This window comes from Pholcus phalangioides, unplaced genomic scaffold, assembly GCF_987345545.1.
Source record: "Pholcus phalangioides strain wild (caught in Gottingen) unplaced genomic scaffold, Ppha-v1.0 ptg000016l_1, whole genome shotgun sequence".
Lineage (NCBI taxonomy): Eukaryota > Metazoa > Arthropoda > Arachnida > Araneae > Pholcidae > Pholcus > Pholcus phalangioides.
Genome location: NW_028301609.1, coordinates 6,556,468 through 6,568,644, shown reverse-complemented (window position 1 = coordinate 6,568,644; position 12,177 = coordinate 6,556,468). Strand labels below are relative to the sequence as shown.

General features: G+C 36.2%; 2 non-coding genes across 2 annotated transcripts; both read left to right on the top strand.

The window, feature by feature from the left end:
- The first annotated feature begins 8,421 nt into the window (after window positions 1-8,421).
- On the top strand, window positions 8,422-8,495 carry TRNAT-GGU (transfer RNA threonine (anticodon GGU)). The gene has a single exon. It is a non-coding gene; the product is annotated as a tRNA-Thr (tRNA).
- A 483-nt stretch (window positions 8,496-8,978) lies between these two features.
- TRNAT-GGU (transfer RNA threonine (anticodon GGU)) lies at window positions 8,979-9,052 on the top strand. Its single transcript has one exon. It is a non-coding gene; the product is annotated as a tRNA-Thr (tRNA).
- Window positions 9,053-12,177: the final 3,125 nt, after the last annotated feature.

The following is a 12,177-nucleotide window of genomic DNA, read 5'->3' as shown; positions in this document are numbered from 1 at the left end:
ATTCACCTCCAGTCCCATGGTCTTCCCCAAGGCAAGGACACAATCTCTACAACAAATGGTGGCTCCTGCTCTTGAATTGCTCTTTATGGTCATGTTCAATAATGCAATCGGTCCACAGTTTTCTTCAAGCAAAATTAGAAAAGACTGTAAATGCTCATGCACATGGTTACAATGCTGCTGCATGTAGTTTCATATTCTAAATAGTCATGGTCATGTTCGCATGTGTGTTCATTTCTCGAGCGAGACATGCTTATCAGAGACTATGAAGAGAAGAGGATATTATCCACAATTCTACAGTACATGTGTGATCGAAAGTGAGAAACCATCGGTTCAATTGTCATAAAATGAAACTAAATAAACAAAGCGGAAAATTTGTGGTCTTAATGCAAATCATTGCTCATTAACTAGTCATTTATTCAAAATTTTTGCCATTGTGCGAATTGTTTGTTAATTGCAGTTCCACTGTATAATGTCATTATAATTCAGCTTGTATGATCCAATAAATATTTTAGCAATGCATATGCGAAATTCCTCCTCTACAAATATGTAAGATGCACAAAATGTTTTCATGTGCTGCATACCAAAGTTTTTTAGGATTGAATAACCTGCTACCTCAATTGATGATCTCGTGCCTTTGAATAGAAAATTCCATCAATTTACTTCAAACTCAATTCATAAAAAAAAGACCTACAATTTGCATCTTAATTTTTTTTATCTTCAGAGATATAAAATATTTTCTTAAAAAAAAAGTTGCCATTTGTATCTTGTGAATTTTTCTCAAGCATGAGTGTGTGCTCCATAATTAAGAAAATGATTTCACTTGAGATTTATGTATGACTGTCATTTTACGTCAAGTCAACAAGAATTCTCTATTAATCATTTCTTTTGTAATCCAGCTCTCAACTCCTTAATCTTCATTACTTATGTGTGTCATGATTATCAAATGTTATATCAACTATTTAACATTATCAACATCATTTAGCATTTTAAGTTTGTTTCTGAACAAGCTGAGTCTACTCAGTTATTTTTTTAACTGTTAAAGCTCCTATCACTTTTGGATGATGTCTAGTGGCAATGATCTTCTGATGATTTTTTTTCAGATTAAATTGTTAAAATGACGTATATGTATGAGGTGTTCAGAATACAAGTGGTGCAAGCCCAAAAATGAAAAAATATTAAATTTAATTTTAGAACATTCTACATATTGAGGTTTGTAAGTAGTAGTGAAATAAACCTACAGTTTAACTGTTTGAAAATAAAACTTAACTGAATTTGAAAAATATGCGCAGAGATTTAATTATCTACATATTAATTTAAGGCTAAATATCTCAAAAACAGTTTTTATGGACTTCCATGCACCACTTGTATTCTAAACGCCTCATATATAGATGACAAAAATATATGTTCTATCAGGGCTTGATAAGTCTCAGCTGCCAGGTCGCCATTGTGACAAAAAAAATTAGCATGGGTGCAATGCAAAAAAAACAATCTCCATCTGTGATAACTGATTTTCAAACGGTGTTCGGTGTGCAACGAAAACGATCGTTGAATGGCCTTTAATACAGTATTTTTCAAAATGAAATTGTGATGAGTGATATTGAATCCTATAAATTAAGCAGCATAAAAAAAAATCAAACTCACAGGAAACAAGAAGATAGAAGTAGCATCGAATTATGACATGAATCCTTGAAGAAGTGAAGCATAAATGTAAAATTATTATATTTTAAGTTTTTGGGAGACATATTCTTAGTACAGAAAACACTCATACTATTAAACATGTCAATTGTTTCACCTTTTCTTTAAATTGGAAGTGATTGTGACTTGGTTTTTATTAAAAAAAAATTGTTAAATGATAATTGTGAATTTTTAATTGGTATCTTGTGTCACCACGAGCACAGCAAAGAATATATAAGAACTAGTTATTCGGATATAGCTTTGGAATGTTTTAGTGATGAGTTATAAACTCCATTGAAAGAAATTTCAAAAAATTTAATAAAGAAGGCTTGAAATTTGACTGTTCAACTAAAGAACCGATTGATTTTATGGAAACCTCAGTGTAGTCTTTGAAGCAAGATGATTAAGAACAAGAATATTATGAAGGTTATTGGAAAGAAAATAATTCTCATATAAAAAAAACAGATTTGTGATGATGCAGTTTTGCTCTGACTCTTGTTTGACTTGGATGTGTAAAGATTTCCATTAAAATATTCAGTAGTTCCTGTGGAAATGGCTCCCCGTTAAACTTCTGATAATCAAGATTAAAGGAAATGCCTTCTATATGCATTTGGTGCTGCTGTTGAAAAGTTAGTTCTTACACAGAATTATACAGTATTTTTTGTTTTCAATTGCCTGTATCAGATATTTTTGTTCATATTTATATGCAAGTGCTGCATTATATTTTGAATTTTATTTTTTCTGCACATTTGTATCAGATTTTTAATAAAGCATGTTTTACATGAGAAATAATTGAATTTTTCTTGAATATTTCATCTGTGGTTTGTGTGACTATGATGTGCTGCACCTTTATGAAAATTTAAACAAGAAGCAAGATCTTCATGTTTGCTCTGTATTGGATCGAGAACTTTAATGAATTTATTACCATAGTTATAGTTGCTCCCATTTTGATGTTATTGCTTAATCCTTAAACTATTCCTATTGCTCATGGATGAGCTTGATAGGCTGCTCAAATGGCTTATTGCTTTCTTATACTGGAAAATAGGAAAATTTTTCTCCCGGGAGTGTGGATAGGTATATTTCAGACTATTTGCACAGTTGAAGGATTAAAATGTTTTCTTTGTATCAAAATATGGAAGATTATTGAACTTGAAAGAGATTCTATTTTCAGTATTTTTTTAATGTGTTTGAAATACATGGAAGGATCAGAAAGTTCAAGGACTTTTAGAAAATTCGCTACTTTGAATAATTTAAAATATTCATGTGCATAACTCTTAATAAGAAAGTCCATTGGGTCACAATACACATTTGTTAGAGCATATGTAGTTTTTGGAAGCCATCTTTTAAAACTACCTATAATGCCTCCTGATGACAAAGAACAATATCCCTACAGATTTATTAGTGATAACTTTTGTAAAGTTGTGCAAGATGCCATTGTGTACTTTGCCTCATCTCAGCCCATTTTGCAACAAATCAAATTGCTCTTTGAAAATGGCATTAAATGTTCTGGCCCAACAATAAATTAACATCATTTGTGGAAGTCCTCTTACTGTAAACAACCTGAGATATGAGAAAATGGGCAGTGGTGCATGTCTGTAATAGTACTTTATGAATTGTTTGTTTTTACCTGTCAAACAAAATCTATAGTGATGCCATTTTGCATCACCAGATGAGGTAAAATTACTTCATGTAAATTTACGTCATAAAATTACTTATTATGGATGACTTCCAGAAGCTGTATGAGAACTGGGAAATGTGTATCATCTAAATAATTTTTGTCATTATTATGAACTATTGAACAACTGACTAATTCCAGAAAAAATCTAGTTTCTAAATTGTAAGATTTACTTAGATGTTAAAACTAGTTTGAAGTAATTTCAAAGTCTAATCTCATTGAATGAGCTTACGTTTGTGCACAATTCTCATAACTGCTTATGCATGATGTTTAGATAAGTTGTAATATTTCACATTTCAACTGCGTTTGGGTAATAATCTAATTAAGATTAAATTTTTTATGTACATAATCGTTTATTCAATGAATTTTTGGCAACCGCAATTGTTAATTATAATGAAAGGTGGATTTCACACCTTATGATATTGACTATATTGGATAGATTCATAGAATAAGAACATTTTCAACATTTATTACATAATAGGTTTCATTAGTATGAGAGGATTCATGTGTCAAATATCTTCAGCTGAAATGAGAAGATAAGCAATTAACCGATTGGATTTTCCTTTACCCATTACTCTGCATAAGTGGCTATTGATGAGGGAAAAGTTTTTATACTGCCAGGACTTTGCCAGAGAGGTTCAAATCAGTTCTGGAAGAAATGGGAGATGAAGCCTGAAAATATTCTGCCAAAAACATTGTGCAAGAACTGAAATGAGAGGAGCTGTGTGGGAAATTCACAAATTTTGCAGATAATTTCCAAACCCATAATAAACATTGAAAAAACTTGTATGGATAGGCTTTTCATGGATGCTTTTATATTTTTATGATATGACTAAAAGCAAATAAATGGCTATTGTTATCAAAAATGTGTGAATTTTTTCTCCCTATTTACTATTTTACTGTGATTCTCTACTTGATATTTGTTAATGCTAGATTACTGTATTTAATCGAATCATGCTAGCAACTTTTCAATCCGAAATCCATGTTCTTCATATGGGTGCCTGTTTGAATTGATGACAATGCTGATCCCAGGGTAGGTGTAGTGAATGGTTCTTATTATTTCTAAATACCCAACTTGTTTTCATTGCAAATATTAATGCTGATATGGGTTAAGAAATACTCATTTTAAAGTACACATTAAATTTGAGTAAATAAAAGCATGGTATATGCCTGAATGGTTATAGCTTTACCAATATGTAAATTGATTTGCATGCATATTGTACATGAAAAGCTTTTTCAAATTATAATTTTGAAACTCAAAGCTTTTAGTTCTTATACATTGTTAATCACTCAGTTTTCTCTTCTCTCCCCCTACCTTTTGTTAAAATTAAAATGTTAATATGCATCTGACAAAACACTGAGGCATAAAGAGAAATAAAATTTCCCCATGTTTATTTTTGGTGGTTGAAATTGCCAATCTTCTACTCATTTTGGTTTTTCTTCGTTATATTAACCAGGAATCATGGATTCAAAATTTTATCAACACTGTCAAAAAGTCCTTTGAAACATTTAAAAAAATTGATAAAAAATCAACCAATTGATGTAAAGAAATGTGGTTTACCCAGAAATAAAGCTGCATTGTTGCCAACTTGGAAACTTCTTGTTTCATCATCCCCTTCAACAGAATTTTCTCTCACTCCCCCCCCCCCCCATTTCAAGTGAACCCATGAGATCCTATATTAAATCTGTAGCTTCTATTGCCCCCCCCCCCCCAGACCATTCCATTGCCCACTTTGGAGAATAATGTGAAAATATGGGACTTATGGATCATCCAAATAATGACTAAATTGATGCTGATTGTTTGATGCCCTGTTTTTAGTTGGGAAATTTTTTTACAGTTGACAAATCTACTAAACGGCAAGTTTGTTTTTTGATGAATATTAAAATTCCAAATTTCACACACAGATGGAGTCGCATCAAGAAAAACTTAACGTATAAAATGCAACTCAAACCGTGCATGATTAATGCTTACTATAACTTGTGTTGTAGTAAGCATTAATCATGCAATTACAGTATTTCAATATGAGCACCCTACTTCATCTAATGGGCTATTTAGCTCATACTACATCTAAATGAGTGAAAGGGTATTGAGAAAAGGTATATTGAAATTTATTTTATATGTAACACAAATATTAATACACATTTATGCGCTATTTGTCACATTTTAATGCATTGTTATTTTTGTGGTATAGTGTCATCCGTGAGTGAAATTTTAAACTTTTATTATTCATCAAAAATAATTGGTAAGTATTGTTCCTCTAAGTATTTCTGTGTAAACCACACTTCTTTATGTCAATTGGTTGATTTTTTATTTTTAAAATGGGCCCAGGACTTTTCCTGCCTTGTATATGTATAGTTTAAACAAATATACTTTGATTTTAGTTCTGTTTGTCAAACTCTTAGAAAAATTATTAATTGAAAATATTTAGTCATTAAACACAGTGGGGTGGATATATCTGAATAGCAAAAAGTAGGAAAAATTTTCAGATTTCTACTTGAGCCGAGATCAATCAAATCTCACTTGAAGAAATGGAGTATAAATGGTATAGGTATTTGATTCTGAAATATGTTTTCAAGGATTGTTTTCATCCCCTTTATATAGATTTTAATGTTCCAATCTGATTAATTTAGGATAAAAATAAAAACAGTTTAGTAGTATTAATAGCTTAAAAAATGACATCGTTAAGGCTGAAGCCCTGCTAACCTTTCCAGACCCACCTATGGGCTGTGTCATGAACCGATTATTTACTATGATTTTAGATTTATAATTTATATACTTTATATCTTTGTGAAAGTATATGTTCAACTATGTGATTTTTTTATTTTTTTCATGCAAGGGAAAAATTGCTATTGTTATCAGGGTTGTCAAATTTGCTCCCCGGGTAGATACCCATTCCCCCCCCGGGCTGGGTTTTTACCCTAAAAAACCCAGGTTTTTTGGGGGGAAATTGTTTTCGGAGAAAATGTGTCGCTTTCAGGTTAAAATTTTATTTTGAGGTTAGTTTATGTATTCCAAAAATTGCTGCATACCCTTTTTTGTGTAAGGCTTTCATTATGTAAGACTTTCATAACTGAAATATCAAGAGACAAAAATAACATCTCATAAGGAAAAGAAAATAACTTTGTGGGATTCTTGAACTGAACAATGGTAACTGAAAATAATTCTCTGAAAATAAGACCCAACCAGAAAATTATCTTGATTTTTCAAGATGCTCATAATATAATCCCGACCCCGAAAATTGGCCTGTTTAAATCAGCTAGATGAAGATATTCTGTAGATCTGTTGCTATACATGAGATTGTCTTGTGTAAAGTGATATTAATGTATAATAATTTAGATGGCTTTTTTCTCAGCCAGAGATATCAAGGAAACAGTTATTTTCCGGATATTATGCTGAGGTGAGCTCGGAAAGAAAAGTCATCACGTCTCCGCCGGGACTCGAACCCAGGCCCTCTTGCATACCGGGCAAGCATGCTACCATCTACACCACTGGAGACACATGAATCTGCCTACCTAATTTCACGCACTGTGTCGTGAGGCGCTGAAGTAGAGGCAGTAGTAGCCTCTCTTAACTTCAGGAAATGGCCCCCGGGTGGGACGGTTTAGAGAGATTTAGATGGCTTTTTTCTCAGCCAGAGATATTAAGGAAACAGTTATTTTCCGGATATTATGCTGAGGTGAGCTCGGAAAGAAAAGTCATCACGTCTCCGCCGGGACTCGAACCCAGGCCCTCTTGCATACCGGGCAAGCATGCTACCATCTACACCACTGGAGACACATGAATCTGCCTACCTAATTTCACGCACTGTGTCGTGAGGCGCTGAAGTAGAGGCAGTAGTAGCCTCTCTTAACTTCAGGAAATGGCCCCCGGGTGGGACGGTTTAGAGAGATTTAGATGGCTTTTTTCTCAGCCAGAGATATCAAGGAAACAGTTATTTTCCGGATATTATGCTGAGGTGAGCTCGGAAAGAAAAGTCATCACGTCTCCGCCGGGACTCGAACCCAGGCCCTCTTGCATACCGGGCGGAGACGTGATGACTTTTCTTTCCGAGCTCACCTCAGCATAATATCCGGAAAATAACTGTTTCCTTGATATCTCTGGCTGAGAAAAAAGCCATCTAAATCTCTCTAAACCGTCCCACCCGGGGGCCATTTCCTGAAGTTAAGAGAGGCTACTACTGCCTCTACTTCAGCGCCTCACGACACAGTGCGTGAAATTAGGTAGGCAGATTCATGTGTCTCCAGTGGTGTAGATGGTAGCATGCTTGCCCGGTATGCAAGAGGGCCTGGGTTCGAGTCCCGGCGGAGACGTGATGACTTTTCTTTCCGAGCTCACCTCAGCATAATATCCGGAAAATAACTGTTTCCTTGATATCTCTGGCTGAGAAAAAAGCCATCTAAATCTCTCTAAACCGTCCCACCCGGGGGCCATTTCTGAAGTTAAGAGAGGCTACTACTGCCTCTACTTCATCGCCTCACGACACAGTGCGTGAAATTAGGTAGGCAGATTCATGTGTCTCCAGTGGTGTAGATGGTAGCATGCTTGCCCGGTATGCAAGAGGGCCTGGGTTCGAGTCCCGGCGGAGACGTGATGACTTTTCTTTCCGAGCTCACCTCAGCATAATATCCGGAAAATAACTGTTTCCTTGATATCTCTGGCTGAGAAAAAAGCCATCTAAATCTCTCTAAACCGTCCCACCCGGGGGCCATTTCCTGAAGTTAAGAGAGGCTACTACTGCCTCTACTTCAGCGCCTCACGACACAGTGCGTGAAATTAGGTAGGCAGATTCATGTGTCTCCAGTGGTGTAGATGGTAGCATGCTTGCCCGGTATGCAAGAGGGCCTGGGTTCGAGTCCCGGCGGAGACGTGATGACTTTTCTTTCCGAGCTCACCTCAGCATAATATCCGGAAAATAACTGTTTCCTTGATATCTCTGGCTGAGAAAAAAGCCATCTAAATCTCTCTAAACCGTCCCACCCGGGGGCCATTTCTGAAGTTAAGAGAGGCTACTACTGCCTCTACTTCAGCGCCTCACGACACAGTGCGTGAAATTAGGTAGGCAGATTCATGTGTCTCCAGTGGTGTAGATGGTAGCATGCTTGCCCGGTATGCAAGAGGGCCTGGGTTCGAGTCCCGGTGGAGACGTGATGACTTTTCTTTCTGAGCTCACCTCAGCATAATATCCGGAAAATAACTGTTTCCTTGATATCTCTGGCTGAGAAAAAAGCCATCTAAATCTCTCTAAACCGTCCCACCCGGGGGCCATTTCCTGAAGTTAAGAGAGGCTACTACTGCCTCTACTTCAGCGCCTCACGACACAGTGCGTGAAATTAGGTAGGCAGATTCATGTGTCTCCAGTGGTGTAGATGGTAGCATGCTTGCCCGGTATGCAAGAGTGCCTGGGTTCGAGTCCCGGCGGAGACGTGATGACTTTTCTTTCCGAGCTCACCTCAGCATAATATCCGGAAAATAACTGTTTCCTTGATATCTCTGGCTGAGAAAAAAGCCATCTAAATCTCTCTAAACCGTCCCACCCGGGGGCCATTTCTGAAGTTAAGAGAGGCTACTACTGCCTCTACTTCAGCGCCTCACGACACAGTGCGTGAAATTAGGTAGGCAGATTCATGTGTCTCCAGTGGTGTAGATGGTAGCATGCTTGCCCGGTATGCAAGAGGGCCTGGGTTCGAGTCCCGGTGGAGACGTGATGACTTTTCTTTCCGAGCTCACCTCAGCATAATATCCGGAAAATAACTGTTTCCTTGATATCTCTGGCTGAGAAAAAAGCCATCTAAATCTCTCTAAACCGTCCCACCCGGGGGCCATTTCCTGAAGTTAAGAGAGGCTACTACTGCCTCTACTTCAGCGCCTCACGACACAGTGCGTGAAATTAGGTAGGCAGATTCATGTGTCTCCAGTGGTGTAGATGGTAGCATGCTTGCCCGGTATGCAAGAGGGCCTGGGTTCGAGTCCCGGCGGAGACGTGATGACTTTTCTTTCCGAGCTCACCTCAGCATAATATCCGGAAAATAACTGTTTCCTTGATATCTCTGGCTGAGAAAAAAGCCATTTAAATCTCTCTAAACCGTCCCACCCGGGGGCCATTTCCTGAAGTTAAGAGAGGCTACTACTGCCTCTACTTCAGCGCCTCACGACACAGTGCGTGAAATTAGGTAGGCAGATTCATGTGTCTCCAGTGGTGTAGATGGTAGCATGCTTGCCCGGTATGCAAGAGGGCCTGGGTTCGAGTCCCGGCGGAGACGTGATGACTTTTCTTTCCGAGCTCACCTCAGCATAATATCCGGAAAATAACTGTTTCCTTGAATGTATAATAATGTTATTGCATTTGTATTTAATGAAAATTCACGTTATTCTCTAGTTTTAAGTTCCCAAAAATCACTAATTTGGACAAGTGGAAAACACCCCCAGAGTAATGAATCCTCAGAATGACTATTATCCCCTCTTAACCAGATAATTTTTTAATTATTATTGCTCCTTTAAAAATATTTCAGAATTTAATTTAATGAAGCTGGGGATATTCTTGTAAGGAATTCAAGAAAAAAAAAAGCATGCGACTTTAGCTCCTGAAAGTTTGGGTTCGATTTAAAAAAAAAACTATGGAGTTCTGGTTACGTAGCTATAAGTTTTATTTTTGACGGATCAGGACACACAAACTAAAAAAGGTACATTTTTCTTCAGGGTTGGAAAAATTTGGAGAGAAAAAATATTGAGGCATCATCTCTCCTGATTTCTCAATTTTCATTATCCAAATTCATTCATTTTATCTCAATCTTCTTGCTACAGTTCTGCATACAACTCAAGGTGCAGATACAATTATGCAGAAGTGGGTGTGTTTGTGTGTGAACAATTATTCCCTTATTGTATGGTCAATTTTATTAATCAAATACATAGTTTAACATGCACAAAAAATTTATGTTTAGACATAATGTAAGATGTACACATAAAGGATGTACATACATGTTTGAATTAGATATTTTGATGTTGTTGAAAAAGGGAATTAAATTTCCCCTCCTTTTGCCCAAAAAAACCAGTTTTTTACAACCCTGATTGTTATACGTATGAGGTTCGTTCAAAAAGTATCTGACCATAATTTTTCGTGCATGAACCAATGAAGTTAGAGAGGCAGGGTTTGGTACATGTAGGTAAGCAATCCTAGTGTCGATGTTTGCATTTTTTTCGGCCTGTGGAGGCTACCAGTCGTCGGTAGATTGCCAATGAGTGAGTAGGTGTAAGTCTGTCACATTTTTAAATTATTTTTTTGACGAAATGGCGGTGAAAACTTGAACAATGCTACTGCATTAATTATGATGGAGTTGCTAATTGTGGCTCAGAACCTCTTGGTAGTACTCTGTGGTGGTGGTGGTTCTGTGTAGTGCATATTCATGATGAACCACACCACTTAAGTCAAAGAAGAGGATCATCATGACATTGACATTCTATCTCCTGAATCAGTCAGTCAAAATAGAATGAACCGATCAAATGCTAATGCTTGCCTTGTCTACAAGTTCCCTGATCATGATTCAATGATCCTGCATCACCAGAGTCCACACTTGGTCAATAACAATCTCATTTCTGAATGTTCTAACAGAACGTGCACTCTCCATTGATGTGCTGCTATCTTTGAAGTGGTTGTGGTGCCCATTTCTTCATTTCCTGTTTAACCTTGCAGATTGTTTCCACTCGGAAATCAAGCTTCACCCAAAATTTAATGTAGTAGCTTCATTTTTTTCCCTGCCATTTCATCAAAAACAAAAATTTGATGCTGCTCACATACTCATTCACCGATGGTCTGCTGGAGGACTGACATTTTCTGCATGCAGGCAAAAATTCAAGCATGTGCTTTAGGATTGCCTACATACATGCACCAAACCACGCCTCCCTAGCTTCATTGGTTTAAACTTGAAAAATTATGGTTGGATATTTTTTGAACCAACCTGGTATGTATTTTAACTAAAAACTCATGATAAAGAGTATACTTTAACACAATTGAACAACCGACGTTAGCTGACCACCACGGCTATACGTGTTTCAGAACTAAATGAAGTTCCTTCATCAGTAGCAGAAATAAAGAAAAATATAGTAAAATACTCCTTATAGCAGGAGTTACTCGCTCTTGTAGACAAGAGTCGAATTCAAAATGAACCCAGTTCATTTTGAATTTTTTTATTTTTTCTTTATTTCTGATATTGATGAAGGAACTTCATATAGTTCCGAAATATGTATAGCCGTGGTTTCTTTTTGCAATTTTGGGTCAACTAACGTTGGTCATTCAGTTGTATTATCTAACCCAAAAGGTAATTCATTTCTATGAGTATACTTTAGTAGATGCACAAATTTGGGTGCATGTTTGCTGTGACATATATACGTTGTTGTTGTTGAGGGTTAGTGTGTAATTTACAGATTCATATCTTTTGAATAGTGTGAGAAAATCTGTGAATATTGTCTTATTTAAAAATGTAATGTGTTTTAGGGTTTTGAGCAAATATGTATATCTGTATCATTGTAAAAAACTGATTCATGGTATTAGGAATGGGAGAAAAGTTTGAGCAAGATCAGCTTTTGAACCATGAAATTTTACAGATTAATCCTTTAAGATAAGTAATTAATAGTTTTATCGTTGATAGTGGCACTGAGATTTCAGGAACACAGATGGAGATCTATATTTTTTCAAAGATTTTAATTCTAAAAGTAATATAAATAAATGGGCTATGTCCATGCATAACGTGGGAAAAAGTTATTTTATAAATTTTTTCATTAACCTATTGTGATAGCCGTTTTTCAAAAAATCTTTTTAGATGCTTATGATTGA